The following is a 16,585-nucleotide window of genomic DNA, read 5'->3' as shown; positions in this document are numbered from 1 at the left end:
GAATTGGTTCTAACTACGTCTAACTAGTTCGTAACCGGATCACCAAGTTTAAGAGACAGTCCAGCCCGAGTTCGACTCGCTCTTGTCGCCTTCGAACGCGCTTCTATTGCGCGAGGGTTGTAAAAATCCATGGCGTTCTTGCCATTCCTCTTCCCTTCAACGCTTCGAGCTGTGGTGTTCAGGCCCCCATTACACTAAACTAGTTCTCCCAAACGGGTTCACACTGTATGCGAGAGGAGTTAACCAAGTAGCAACTGTTTACGATCTCTTTAAGAACTTTGTGTAACACTACCTTATTGATAACTGTGATCAGTTTCGTAAATATTTGATTTATTTACATCAGGAACATAGGGACATAAATTTAAAAGGAACTAAAATACACCAGGAAACAATAAAATTAAACGTCCGTTCATACTACATCCGTATCTGTAAATACGTGCGTGAATACGTACTGGTATACTTTAGTCATTTTTAGAGAAAGGGTTGAAATAGAATCCGGCACGTATTGCGCACAAAAACAACTGCGTCCGTTAAGCCGGATTGATTGTTCCCAGAGCGTATTTTTGTAAAGTGCGTCCGGCATTTCGGCTAGTGAGCCGAGCTTTAGCCAATCAGCGAGTTCTTTCCCCTTATTACACCATCTCCCCAAATAGAAACTCAATCCATTCCAAGAAAAGCCTGGCCTTGTGTGCTGTGGATTTGTGTAGTCTTGTGAAGAACACAACATGGACAAGACAGAGGAAATAATCATCCTTGTGGAGAGAAATCCCATACTATATGACGTTTATGGATACGGATGTATGGATACGGATGTAGTATGAGACGGGCTTAACAAGTTACATTGGTAGTGGGCAGTATATCTTGCATCATACATCAATAACGTATGGGGTTCAGTGAGTTCGCAGATGTGGGGGTGAAATTGGTTCTATGCATTTATATAAATACGTTACATGTATACAATATAATCTTAATATGATACGAGTTATAGAGCACTTTGTCACACTTGCAGTGTGTTCTAAGAATTTGTGGGTGTTCAAAACTTTCCCCGTCCTGCCATTAGACGATGGAGCAACGTTCTGCAAACGAGATTGATGTACTATGAACAGAATTGCCGTACATCGATTCTACTAGGGTCGTGTTACAACGTGACGTGGTCGAGCATCAATAAGTAGTAATTTATTTTATTTTATTTCGTCGGGGTGGGTGATTATATTTTTAGTTTTTCTTATTGTGTGTCATATATTTTTAGTAGTATTGAATTTGTAGGACAGTCCGGTTGTAGTACTAATTCATTTGATGGAGACCAAAAACATGGCTAAATTTCGCCTTTTTTGTATAATTTAAAAACCAAGGCATCACACACTTCTTTCACCAACAAGCATATTGCATGTGACATAGGAATCTTCTGTTGCGAGGTGACGCAGTGTGATGGCAAGCTTCATCGCTGGTTCCATAGCCTCACTGTAGTTGTTGTCTTGTTTTTTTATGAAAGGGGTGATGTGTTCAAGAAGTTCGTCAAACATGGGTGGGGTGATTCTCAAGATGTTGTATAAGGGCACTTGATCATCCAGGCGGAGCTCCTCTATCAGCTATTCTCCTCTCACGTTTCAGCAAATTCCAAGCCCAACCATTTCTTGGCTTTCTCCTTCTTCCCTGTTCTACCATTTCATTGTACGCTTGCTCTGCTTACAACGGAAATTGCGTGAACCAATATTCAACATATCAAAGGCTCCATGGTCCTGTCCAAAACTGCACTGCAAGAAATCTCGAGCCAAATGAGAAACCAGTGAGGAAACGGCCCATATTTTATATCCTACATTGTACCCCTTTATTTCATGTTCCAGCGAGCTACTACTTGACCTAGTCCTGCTGCTATTTAATGCCCTACCACGTCATGCTGTAACACGTCCCTAGTAGGATCGAAGTAAGGAAATTCTGTTCATAGTACGACAATTCCGTTCGTAGTCACGTTGTGACTCCCGTCTAATTGCAGGATAGGGAAATTTTGAACAGGCTCAAAGTTCTAGAGCACCTTCCCGTCCACGACGTGCATAAGCCGATCGTAAACAGTTGCTACTCCGTTCGTACATAGTTTGAGTCCGTTTGACAACATTTTCAGAGCGGAATGAGAACTAGTTTGGTGTGATGGGGACCTTAGATAATAAATTTAGTTGGTCAAGGCTTTAGAGCATAATAAATCAGCTTCTAATTGATGAAGATTGCTCAAACAAACTTGGTGTGGACGTTCACCGAGTTGAGGAGAGATGAACTTTTCGATTTGTCGATAATTTATAACACGATACCTTTGATTCTTATTGAGTACAAATGGTGAAAATAGGCATAGCGTTTCATTACATCGATTAAATTCGATAATTGTCAGATTATAAGGAATTTGATATGTCCATGCTTTGGAACGCCATAAATCTGATTCTTATTGAGTTGTGAAAAAGTAAGTATTTTCAGCTAACGCTGATGGGTCTATAAGTATGCCCAGCGGCACCGATAATCAGACGAAGATGACAGGATTTGACAAGATGCCCTCACGATGGCATTATGAAGGACAAAATGGACACACGAACTTAAAACAAAAATGAATTTTCTCTACCCATCTCTTGCAAAATGTTGGCGTATCTTGTCTGGCAACCGCTGGTAACATATTGTTTTCAAGCTTGTGAACACGATAATGATTTCTTGGGGGGTACATTTCTTATTATGTTTGGTCAACATCCAAGTTTTCCTTTCAAATAAGCTGCCGTCGAGACATGGCGGCTGTGTGGGCGCATTTCAACGCTTTGTGTGACTCTTCTTTTTTATCCGGTGTATAGATATGCATTATATAAACCTATTATCGGCATCAAATTAAACTAATTAATTTTAAATTTATAATATGCGTTTTATTCCGTTTAATTTTATGCTTTACTTGGACAAATACGTCATTGAACAAACTCCCCATCCAATAACACTATGTATCTCCAGACTGTCATGATCCTAAACGTGTTTAAAAATAATTTACAGATCTGCCAATTTATGAAGCTTATTATGTGGACACGTTGCCGCTCATTGTAATCTCATGGGTGTATGGAAGGTAGACGGAGTGGCAAACATTTCGAAAGGCTTTAGATTTATTCCAACACAATATCAATAAAGATACGAAAATTTCTGTATTTGTTAGGTATTGGAGCTTATTACCTGATACGTGTTGAAAATAATGCTATATCTGACCTATGATTTATTGGTTTGCGTAATATTTTATTTTCAATTGCCCGCTGTGTTATTGATTGATTTTTCCACGAATAACTTAACCCTTGTTGACATTTTCGTTCTTTTTGTCAACCATTGGCAAATGAAAAGGTCTTAAAATAAGAAAAGTTATATGAAGGGAGTATATTACCCCGTAAAAGTCCTCTCCACTCAAGTTAACATCTGCGAAATGTTTTTCTTAATACTGGTGTGTTATAAAGGTGAATAATCAAAGTGTGTACTGGGTTAAAACTTCCCTCGATACAAGGACGTTGAGGTTTAAATTGATCCAGGAACGCTTACTCCTTCTTACCAATATAACCGTTAGTACTAAAAACTTTGACCATAAGACATCTAAAGATTTGTATAATGTTTGGATCTGTTCGTATTTATGATACTTTACTCAAGTCATTGAAGGGGTGTTATCAAAAAGAAATTAAATGGGTTTAAAGTGAAGTCCTACTTTTCTGCTTCGACTGGGCTAGGCTATCAAGAAGAAACCGTTTTGATAAAGATTTTATTTAACAATTAAATTTGTCGTTTTCAAATTAATTTTAGCACAAAATTTGAGATCAATCGGTCAAACCATTGCCGATGCCGAGATACAGATACACACATATAAAGTCTAGATTTAAGATAGTGATAAAGTCGCTTTAAGTAGGAGCTGACATTTTAACAAGTCAATACTCATTTCATTTATTAAAAGTAAACACTTCCCATTAACCTTATTTCTTTACGATGGATTACTTTTTCAAAGACCGATTTTCACTAGCCAGGCTTTCATTGTAAACAACAACTTATCATGATTTTTGACAAAATGCCAAGATAACTGCAAATCAATTCAAAGCCAATCATTTTTATCGATCCACTGGATTCGTCTAAAATACGAGGGGCAGTTTGTTTAGATTTAGGTTGTGTAATCGGGCGTGGAGTGGGTTTTTGAAATAAATGATTTGTTAGTAGGGTGTAATGGTTATGTATAGCTTTCGCTCTAAAACCGTCCAAAGGTACGTGATGAACAGAATGGTCCTAAACGTGACATAGCATTGAGAGGACAAATAATTTCTTAATGGATGCCTATAACAATATTAGCAATGGTATCTCTAAAAGATTATAAAGGGTGGTCCTGCATGGGCTTAGTATACGATTTGGTTGTTCAGTTCAGGATTCCCCATTCGGAATAAAATGTGGGTCTGTTTTAACCAAATAATTCCTTAACTGATGCTTGTAACAATATTGTCTTGGGTCTTGTAGCAATACCAGCCGTGTGGGTCTCCTCCCACTGTTAAAGATCCCTATGCGGAAAACGAATTATTGAAATACAACCGCACCATGGTATCCGCAAAAGAAAAAAAAAAGGGTATCATTAAGCTTAGTATGCGATTTCCCGAATTGTTATGGTCAAGATTTCCCAGTTTAAGTAGTCTGAAGTCTTTCGCCACGGCTATACAATTATACTGTTATCGTCCCTCCGCTAAATAGCTTCATGCTATAGAAAAGTGAAAATACAATAATGAAATATGTTAGCCCCGGAACTGTCCAAAAAACATCAAGGGGACTTGTCGGGCGTTAAACCTTTAGCTTCATTCTCGATACGTGGATTATTGCCTATATTATAACCAACATGAACAAATTTGATTATTTACATAACTCTTCGTGTTCTTCATTTCCTGGTTGGTTGATAACAAGTATCATATTGAAACCTATGACATTTATCAACTAGTTTTGTAATGCTAATTGGTGGCTTTATTGCTCTTTTAATATATCTATAACATTCACCATCGCAGAGATTCTCGCCATGGGTGTACTAACACTGATAGTTGCGTGGGTGTATTTAGATATTTATTAAAGAGTTATTTAATGTGACATTTTAATCGATTGCTTATCATTAGACGTTTAAAGTATGGGAAGCAACAGAACAATAATATGAATTATTATTATAAGTTATACAAGTGTTCAAATAGAGTATGCATCACTTTAATGGTCGTTTATAATGAACGTGCCTGCGAACGCAACGATCGAATTTGATCGATTAATTTCTATTTCAACGAATTCGTTTATACTGAACGCCAACGTGGCCAATCAGTCTGGCATATATATACTGTCAAATCGTCAACGAGTCAGTTCCATCTGCCAGTTTCTATATACGGCCATTTCTTTAAGCCATTCGCTCTATAAACTAAATTGTTATGGTGTTTGCCATTTCATTGGTACATGTATATCAATATTCAATATTGGTATTATTGAAAAGCTACGACGATCGGCTAAATTGTTACAGTTGTCTTTCCTGTCAAAGATAACAATAATATTGAAAAGCCCTAATAGAGAAATATGTCAAGATAGTTTGTCAGGCATCAGCTAAGTTGACCGAAGGGTCCACAAAGGTTGTCGCATACCCCCATTGATCACGTGATTGATCATATTGTAGCCATTTTTCTATAGGTCTACTTTCAAATAATAATTGAAAGATCAGATCGAAATAGACCATTAAAGACCCATAAAGGAGATTGTAGTCTCCCTTTGGATATAAGATTCAGACTGTATTTCATTATTAAGGCTTTGTAGCAATAATGGTTGATATTGCAAATTTAGAACGCCAAGGGAACCATTTTCGCAATAAAACAATTTTAAACGCCCACATTTTCATGTGGATGTGTATTGTCGTCGCCCCTGTCCGTCCACAATTTGTGAACACTGAAGGTCATAATTTTTATCCGATTTTGACGAAACTTGACGAAGTCACTGATTGTACGAAAAATCAAGTTTTTAGCCTGTGGGCATTCTAGAGGTCACAATTTTTATCCGAATTTGATGAAGGTCATGAGACGAAGAAGCCTATTGATTTTTAGCGATGGCTGATAGTTACTGTCAGAGTTTTGGCCCTTGATATCTGTGAAACAAATTCTAATGATTTTCTGATAATTACTTAAACATACATTATGCAAGAGCTAAATCTGTCTATTGCAGGTCTTTCTTTAGTGCTGTCGTTTCCCGAACAACCTATCTTTTTAGCTTGTTCTCCATCCATCTCTTGTAAAATGTGGGCGTATCTTGCATGGCAACCGCTGGTTGAAACAAAATTTCAATAATGCAAATATGGTTCCATGGACGTTCTTCTTTTTCAATATCAACTATTTTTGCAATATAATTTTAATAATAAAAAACTGTTGAAACTTTAATAAAACAAAATGTGTATGAAGATGATGTTGCTGATGAATACATCAATAATGATTTCTAACAATCATCAGATTGATGAATACATCAATAATGATTCTATCAATCATCAGATTGCATTATCGACCATCTTTGCAATAATTTAGGTTATATTACAAAATTAAATTGTTTAGTTCTTAAACGACGACATCGGCATGTACAAAACATTGATTCTAATGTAGTCTAAACAAAACCAATTTGTAATAACATCGTATGGAAGTCAGGTGAAGGTAAATGATACAACTTATGTGTCTAACTGGAACCAGGTGTAAATAAATTATTTAAATTGATACCGCTGTGATAGTTGGTAGGGATGCCAATTGTTACTAACTAACTCCTACACATCTAGATATGTTCCTGGGATAGTCAAAACATAGGGGAATAATTACATATGTAGGAGTCGCTAAAACTAACAAAATATTTTTTTCTGTAAGAATATAGGAGTATTCTATATATTTTGGGGGATATTGTGATCCGTACAACAAAAACTAAAAGAGTTTCATTTTCCCTTTCCTCCAAAGAAGGTAATCTTTTATGTCAGATTTAAAATCATATTGACTACTACAAAAAGTTGCTCTATTTCAAGAAAGGGACTACTTGAACCCTTTGTGAGTGTTCCCATATTTCATTAAAGTGTATATCTTGTAAGTGCCAAAGATGACAGGTATAGTGATGGTGGGACCTTAAACATAACCACAGATTTCACTCGGTAACCCAGTCACTACAATCAAAACATTTTTACAAACATAAACAGGGTCGCTCAGTTTATTGATAAGAGAGCTCTTTAGAATTATGGCGATCAAAAATATCTTCGTAGAACATGGAATGAAAAGAAGAACTGTGTTTACAGTCTGGAATTACTCTGAGGAACGTATGCATTACAGAAACTTGCGTGTTTTGGAGAAATTGGGAACTCTCTAGATTATCAGTTAATGCAGGGTCACCGAGTACATTGCTAATTCACATGTATTGAAAAACCCGTAACTTAGCATCCATGCCTGCCTGTTATGTTGATAAAGATCTTGATAAATGGAAACCATGTTGGTGTCTTATTGGAGCATACAATTACACTGAGAAAGGGGAGTTGGGTAGCCGAATGGTTTAACGCTAGATCATAAAGTTTGTGCCATTGAGGCAAGTGGCGTTTTTTCGATTCTCTGTACGTGGTAAGGGATAGGGTCGCCTGTCCAGACTCGTGGGTTTTCTCCGGGTCCTGTATTACCACAAATTCCATTCCCATTGCCTTCAAATTTGATGTCGCGGCCTGAACTTCAAATGTTTATTGTATTTAATTTTATATCTTAAAAGGACCGGAAATATTAATAATAATGATAAAAATTTAATGAGGCAACGTATTTAGTTTGCAAAAAAACAACTAATCTTCCATAGGTCCCTCCTAAGCTACAAAGACATATATACATGTAATATTAGGATAAATTCAAAATCATTTGAAATGTAATCACTCCCAAACTACAAAACATATACTTTATACAAGTAGAATATAGAAAGAACACTATAATTACACACAAAATAGGATAGAATGCAGTTGCAAGTTAAAAATAATAAGTATGTCATCAGTGGAATATTATGGTTCCTTCAGTGTGCAAAATAAATGAGTTTTCAGTTTAATCTTAAACTTTTCAATATTTTACACATCTTTATATCAAAAGGCAGATTGTTCCATAAAAGACATGCAGAATAATGAAAGTACGTTTCATGGATTCCGTTTTGCATTTTTGAAGAAAAAGAGATTTACTGGTCTGTGAAGTCATTTTTGTTTACCACCGTGTTGACATTGGAACACTAGACCCCTAATCTATAGACATGGAGGTATCAACGAAGACAAATTATCATTCTATATAAAATGAACATATCAAACCACACAAATTAAAGAAATCAACATTTGGTTGGGTTTTTTCTTTTCAATCAAATAAAAAACAGGTCTAGCCATTTGATAATGACGAACACTGTCTTATTAATCTTCCATTGTTCAGTTAAATCCATCTACTTGTTTTCTAGTAAGGGCGGTGGTATTAAACGACACCGTGCTATTTCTTGGCACCTGGTAAGAACAGATAGGACCTGGGCCAAGTTTCCAGATGAATAATAAATTCTACTTTAAAGATAATACCAACCCTGTTTGTGACATTTGTTTGATAAAAGAAGATTGATTAATTTCTAATTATCGCCCGCTTTCGTAATGTGAATTTAAGTAGGTTGATTAACTCAGAAATGCCGTGCTTTGATTTTCTGATATGACGAAACCACTTGATACAGATTGGACGTTTTGAAGGTATATGAGTACTGGAAATAGTGCCGTTTTATCCCGGTATCAGACCAATTCTGATATAAATAAAATCCCCTTATATCACCGTTTATTCAGGAGAATCGTGAATAGAAATTCGATTTTTAAATCCGGTTCTTACTTGTTCTGACCTAAGTGTAAACACGTGATTATAATTTAATTGTTTGTTTGGTCCCAAACTGCCGTGTATTGACGCAAAGTCAAACTTCATTTCATTTCCTATCTAAATCTGGAGTCGCCGTGGTTCTATGAGTAAGACATTGGCTCGCTAACCTTTAGGTCTCGTGTTTGATCCCTGTGTTGTCCGAGAAAGTTCATCAGGGTTTTTTTTCCGATGGCATTGGACAACGAAAAACCAAGGTCCCATGCAAACATTGGCGTGTACGTAAAAGAAATCATGACAGTGGGAATTCAAAATAAGATTAGACTGTAGCGTATGACTGTCTTCATTAACTCAGTCGGTGCAGAACAGTAGGACGTCAAACCCCATTTCATTTCCTATCTAAAGCTGGTAAGAAAGGTAAAGGATTTATAATGACTAAGCTGCTATCAGATAGATCTTAGTTACATAGAAAAATCGAGCACCAGTCACCTCAGATTAGGACCAATAGTGACTACTCGCCCAAGGGCAGAAAGTAAACTATACTTCATTCACTGGATGCGCCACGTGTTTTTAGCTTTTATCACACTTATTATTCCTAATTGGCAACATGGTCACAGAAAATATATATGACGCTAGACGTACCAAGAACGATCAAAGGCAGAACAACATGATGAATTAGTTAGATTATACACAAATACTAAATAATTCCATTGTCTTAAATTGGTTTTCCAGTAGTGGTAATAAAAGAAGTGGCCAATCACATTTTTAAAAAATAAACTTTTAAGGTAGTATGACTTGGATTGCCGAGTGTAGACACGAATGACTACTAGGCTGAGCGTATTGGCTGTTTGTTGAAATTACGTGTATATGGAATCTTCCGTGTATCAAATGAACCAGAGTAAAAGACACGAATATAAATCAGAATAAGATGAGATTTCCAGTAGTAATGACGTTCTCTAATAGTAGTATCAGACACGTCTTATTGTGGATTATTTGAGCACTCTGATTCTCCTTCTCATCTCTACCACCAGTCTACATATATTTTACATAAAGCCTGCATCATCTGTACTAGATTTGTTTTGTGGTGCGTAGATTCGTAGAGAGTAGACTCAGGAAGCTGGCCAAAAACAGAACCACTCATGGTTCCTCTGTGGTTTCCTTGACTTCCATCGTAGTTTAGGTACTACATATCTCCGCTTAGATCTAGAACCATTTTGATTAGTCAATAATTGTGAAGCTGTTTCGGACTTTTCGCTGTGAAAGACTTCCACGAAAAGAATTGATTATCAAGTTCCTAATTGTTAATCGAAGCTGGGGCGGGATTAATTGCTGGTAGATTATAAAATATCGATGTATGATTGTCGTGAAGAGCTAACTGTAATGCACACCCTTGTACTCGTTGGCGCGGACGTTAACGAACCATTGGTATTTGGAATTGGTTAAATCTCCCGCGTAGCACACTAGGTGGGGTATACAGTGTGACGTTAAATCCCATTTCATTTCAGTTCTTACTCCTGGACCACATGACTGGACCTTAATTAAAATTTAACACCTACTGCTCAAAGATACATAATGGGAGATTAGATAAAGAGCTGGCAGCTCAGTTAAATAGTTAAGAACTAGATACTGTAAAAGGGAATTTACTGAAAATTTCAGTCAAATTGATCCACTATGAACCGAGATACATTATGGGAGATTAGATAAAGAGCTGGCAGTTCTCACTAAAATAGTTAAGAACCAGATACTGTAAAGGGAATTTGCTGAAAATTTCAGTCAAATTGGTCCACTATGAACCGAGATTTTAAGATTGAATTTTAGGCCTAGCCTCGATCATCATTACTAAAGTCGGTAGGATAAAAAACATAGTCTCGATTATCCATTTCATGATTAAAATATGAATGGAAGTCGAACAGCAAATCGAACCTAATCCAATAAACATCGCAGGCTAGCGATGCCATCGAGAGTTGATTATGGTCTGGATAAGTTAATTAATGTCTAATTAATAATTTAGATAGCATTTCAGGTCTAAAGAAAGACCTGCAATAGGCAGATTTAGCTCTTGCATAATGTATGTTTAATGGCTATAATTGCATTTCAAGAATTATGGTGAATGTTATTTATCGTTATCAATATATATAGTTCAGTCATAAATTTAAAATACACTGATTCAATTAACAGAAATATATGGGGGGTTTTTTTTTTGGGGGGGGGGGTTGTTTTTTGGTTTGGTTTTTTTTTTTTGGTTTTTTTTTTTTCATTAACGGTTCGTATGCCATGCCTGTTTTACTCGTTGGGGATTATTCTAATTGGAAATCCGCGTCGTTCTGTAACATATAAAGGTAGATAATTGCTAGATATTTAAAAAAAAGTTACATTCCAAAATGGACCCAGGTCCGTCTTAATGTGCGAAACTGGCGCATTGATAAATGACTTGCCGTTGGCTTTAACAAAAACAATTTAGAATCCGTCTTTACTCTACGTCCCTAAACGACGATTAGCCTTATCCTTATAATAAATATTTAATGACAGTCAAAAGTTGAGATAATTACTTTCCTATTGTTGTCAGATGAGGCGCCATTGTGATCGTTGTTGTCAATTTCTTGTACGATTGATACTTGTAAAAGAAGCTCGATCGTTTAACCCAACGTTGTTCATTTCAAGAGGTGGTAATTTTTTAGTTATTCGCCTTTCCTTCATTATGAACAACTTCCGTCAAGACAACCTTAAACTCAATCTCATTTTTGACTACCAATTTCAGTTACGTCCAGTCAAGTTTAAATTGGCCAGGGCTTATATTATCCGTCGGTCCGTCCGTCCGATTGTGGACGCTCGGGCTAAAGTAATTGACCTTAAATTTACACAGTGTTTAAGGTCTTGAGACGAAGCAGCCCTTTCATTGCCAACGATTTTCGATTATTTCGAAAAATGTCGATGCTCTCGAGGCAAAATTTATCCGATTTACTTTTTATGATTATGAGACGACGAAGTTTATTGATTTTCAACGATTTCTGATAAATAGAACAGTTGAATTCATGATATTGAATGTTTTGTGTACTAAACTCTAGCATGGGGCAGAACTAGAAACCAACCAAATTCTAGTAATTTCTGATAATTACTTAATGTTGTTTACTCCTAATCAGATTTTAGTGTGCTGTAAAGATTTTCATTACCGACAAAAGAAACAATATGCGACAATACGTATTGACCGCCTGGACTGCTTAGCTTGTGTATGTTGCGTTGCCTGGCAACCTATCTATAAAATTAAATGTATACAGAAAATTAGAACAGCATATATAGATTGTATTCACATTGACACGTTAAAAAATTTTTTTAATCATGGATTCCTAAAATTCTCTCTCTCTCTCTCTCTCTCTCTCTCTCATATTTCTCATATTTTATTTCATTTCGTTTGCCCGTTAATGACCACATCCGTTCTAGAATGTGCTTACATTGGGTACGACATTATTGTCGATTTACATCAAGAAATTCGTTTATCTCTTGAAATATTTAGAAGGCCGTGATTCGAACAAACTTTGCTGTCGGCATCAAATTAACATTATATATATATATATTGAATCATGGCTTGGTAACCCCTATTCATTAAGGTTTGTGTTATTTCCACTGTTTAAAGTCGTTTGAGGACTATGTTAGTCGGTTATTTTGATGATTTCTCTGCACTCAATAGACGTAATCCCATGAAGGGGTTTACTTGATTTTCTGTCTATTTGTTTTATTGATATTTTGAGGAAATTGTTACTTGAGGGGGTTTAACTTGGCCTGAAGTCGAACAATTTAATTATCGTCGATCAATGCCTTTCATCGGCAAGTTGTGTAGGGTTGTATGTTCGCTTAAGTTGAAGTTCTAGTCCGGGTAAAGAACCCTCGGGCACCGCGAACACAGTTTACTCGAACTAACCGAACCGCTTTTTTGGCTAAAACGAAGAGAATCTGTAAGGTTTGTTTTATCTAATGTTGGGTTCCCACTGTCGTGTAATGCTCTACGACAGGATTGTCCCTATGAGTCCACGATCTGGTGTGCGTTCGGATACGATCAACACGATTGCTACGACTGACCTCAATATATGATAAGACCCGATAGGATCACCATGATTACTCCACGATTAAAACCACGATCGTGATAGTGGGAATATAATATTAGTTAAGAAACATGCATATTATGTCGATTTTCATACTGTGGAGAGTATGGTTCTTAGCTAAAACAAAATTAAATGAAGCTTGAAATGTTTTTATTAAAATCTCCACAATTGATCCACAGTAACTAATTTGAGGGGTTTTGTGTTCATCGATTACGTTATCAGTATGTTACTGGTGAGCGAACATATTTCTTTCATCTTCAGATGTTCTAGAAATTTTCAACCGAACTTTTTTAATCGGCGGATGTTCTGCTAGAACTTTTTACCGAACTTATTCGATCTTCTGGTATTATACAATAAAAAACTTTCTTGTTCTTTGGATGTTCTGCTGGAAACCTCTAACTACACATGGTTTTGGAGTGTTCTGTTGGAAACAACTAACAGAACGTGTGAACTTTCGATGTTTTGCCCGAAATGTAATTGGTGACAAAAGTACAATAAAGGTTTATTAGCTATGCAAACTTACCTGGTCTTTCAGTATTTGCAAGAAACATGTAACATAGTGTTCTGATAGATACAATTAATTAAAGTTACTTGATATTCAAGTGATCGGTCATTTAATATTTGCGTAATCTTCAGGGTATTCAAACAAAATTTACGTGATATTCGAGTAATCTGTTAGAAACTGATCACGATCATACCCGTTCCTATTCCTCTACTTCACGAAACATTCTGTGGGTGTAATAGGCTTATAAACCATGGGCGTAAAGCAGTCCTAGGGCTAGTGTGAGACTAATCTATGATGAGTTAAATTGGAAACTAATCCCTGCTTTAAATACTGCTTTAGTGATATATTTTAATAGGTACAGCAATGTGTTATCCATGGCGTCAGTGTATTTTTCAAACAACGCTTTAAGCAATATTACCCTTAAATTCCAATAACTGGCCTACAGTTTTCCACTAAATAGAACAAGTAATCATTGCAATCTGTAGACAGTTAAGAACGAGATAAGAGCTAGACTCGAGAAATTGATTGTAGAATTGAAACGCGTTAGAGGTTGTGCATCAAAAATCCGTTACTGCTAAGATGGCGATGAGAGACCATGATATATTTCTTCGACTTATGTAATTGCGCAATTTTATAAGAATGACCTTCAAGGGGCAGCTCTAATGTGATTATTAGGCGAGTAATTGTGATGTTAATGGTTTGATAAGCATTTTAAATGTTGTTAAGAACATCATTTTTATGGTACTCAACTAGAGTTGCTAAGAAAATGGCACAATTTCTAGATACATTCATAGATAATTATATTCATTTGGGGATAATTTAGGCATGTATTAAAATTATGTACATGTATATAATATAATATAATAAAGTTGAGAAACAGGTTACTTGTGTGTGAGAAGTTCGAATAGTCTGTCATGTTCGACTCCACATGTCGATTTATTGCACATAAACAATCCGCCGCCCACATTTGCTTCAATTATATTATGGATTATCTATTTTATATTTTCAGAATTAAAACAAACTTTTGATTTATTTGATAAAAATCAGGATGGAAAAATATCTAGTGAGGAATTAGGCTGTGTATTAAGAACGCTAGGGCATGATTATACAGCTATAGAAATAGATGAAATGATTAAAAATGCAGATACAAATGGTGAGTTATATCCCCTCTTCATTTCATTCCGATAAGTTATTTCCCTTAATCAATACTATGGAAACCCGTCTGTTTGTCCGTCTCTTGTGATGATTATCATTTTGGGCTTTCATAATTTAAAATTTTCGACGTAATTGCTCGTACGAAATGGAGAACAATTCTATTCAGTGGAAGCAGCAAGAATATTTTATTTGGTTTAATTCCAAATTGCATATTCAGTCGATGTGATGTTAATTATTTGATTTAAGTAATATAAACAGTACAGTTAGTTGTTCTCATGTATAATAATTATATAGTCTTGTGTCTATTATTGAATATTAAATTGTCACATATAAATAGCCCACAGACATCATAATGATTTTTTATTGCTAATAAACGGTCTTTTTGTTTAAATGGCGCGCTAAAGAATGACTATTTACAAATCTGTTTAACTGTTAATGTATTACTGTTAGTTACAAATCGATAATGCTCGTCTCTGAATGGACTCTCAACAAGAATTCGGGAAGAACCTTAAGGATTTTTTAAAGCCCAGTTCCCACTGCAGAGGTGATGCCTATGATGCTAACAAGGAACATTCGCCCAGTTCAATGAAACGAAAAGCTATTGTACATACTGACGTGCTCGGTTGGAATTCAGATCTGTATGCACGTTTGGATGCATTTATTTACATTCTTGGACATTTTAAACTTATACTTTATACTAGTATTCATTTGGTGGAGAATCGGGGATGGAATTTGCAAATTTTAACTAAAATAAAAGTCGAGGCAAACTTAAAAACGCATTAGGAATCTGTTGAACTTTTGGGCAAATTCCCATTTGTGATGCTGAATGCGGTAAATCATGTTGCGTTTGAAACCAACGTTCCTTAGAGATACCGTATCTATTGAACCCCATCGCTAACAAGACACATCCCTGATGAACCACTTAATATACCTCAACATATTTGGCAGACTTACTACAGGGCGTGTCTAATAAGTGTTTTATTTACTTATTATCAGTCGTTGGCCTTGTTATGGTGTCTTTATCTCCATCGATTCGTGATTTAATAACCATAAAAGTTGCTCTGACCTGAGATAAACTTGATTTTTCTTCTGTAATTGATAAAACAGTACAGTTTAAGTATGTTGATCTACTCTACGTGATATTATTGAAAGAGGCGTATTTATCCAATACTCTATCATACCGTAGTTGTGCAGTACAGACGACCTGGTAAGGGAAAACGTACAGTCGTTCGGATTGGACTAAAAACCGAGGTCGTGTGTACACATTGACGTTCACGTAAAAGAAACTTTGGCTGTTGAAATTCGATATAAGAGTAGGTCGTAACACCGCTGTCCGGGCAAAATTTCCCTCATAGCATATTGTATGGCGTGTGCCGGTCTTCATTAACCCAGTCAGAGCACAACAGTGGGGCGTTTAACCCCATTTCATTTCTATCATACCGGGTAATAACGAGCCAAACAAGCTGCGTTTTACCCAGCTGATTCTTTACTCAAATTTTAATCCGTTTCTACGTCTAAAATATTTACGGGGGGTTGGATGGCCGAATGGTTAGCACGCGTGCGCTGTATCATACGGTCTGTCATTGAGTCAGCTGGCGGGGTTTCGATTCCCCGGTTGTACGTGACAAGGAGTAGGGTAGTCTGTCCAACCTCGTGGGTTTTCTCCGGGTCCTCCGGTTTTCTCCCACAGCTAAAGACCCCTACGTGCAAGCGATTTATTGAAATAAAATGAAACCATGTGTTAGTCCCGAAATGACCTAGTTTGTGGCGAGTGGACGTTAAACCCCATTTCTCTCTCTCTCTAAAATATTTACAATCCATTAAAGAAAGTGATTATATTTTTTGTTAAGAGTATTATTCTTTTTCATTTCTCGATTAAAATTTGGGTAAAACTTCAGTACAAAATAGTTGTCTAGCGCACTTAACGGAAAACACACGATAGTCGTGTGGGTTATACGAATGCCCGA

The 16,585-nt window shown here is 36.2% G+C and overlaps 1 long non-coding RNA gene across 1 annotated transcript in view; it reads left to right on the top strand.

Annotated features, from left to right (window-relative positions):
* The window catches only part of LOC126808464 (uncharacterized), a 72,984-nt gene extending 58,376 nt beyond the window's left edge, over window positions 1-14,608 (top strand). The window contains exon 3 of the long non-coding RNA XR_007674643.2: window positions 14,473-14,608. This is a non-coding gene — a long non-coding RNA (uncharacterized LOC126808464). The remainder of the gene's footprint in view (window positions 1-14,472) is intronic.
* Window positions 14,609-16,585: the final 1,977 nt, after the last annotated feature.

The sequence above is a fragment of the Patella vulgata genome, chromosome 1 (assembly GCF_932274485.2).
Source record: "Patella vulgata chromosome 1, xgPatVulg1.2, whole genome shotgun sequence".
Taxonomy (NCBI): domain Eukaryota; kingdom Metazoa; phylum Mollusca; class Gastropoda; family Patellidae; genus Patella; species Patella vulgata.
This window is presented reverse-complemented; position numbering and strand designations above follow the sequence as displayed.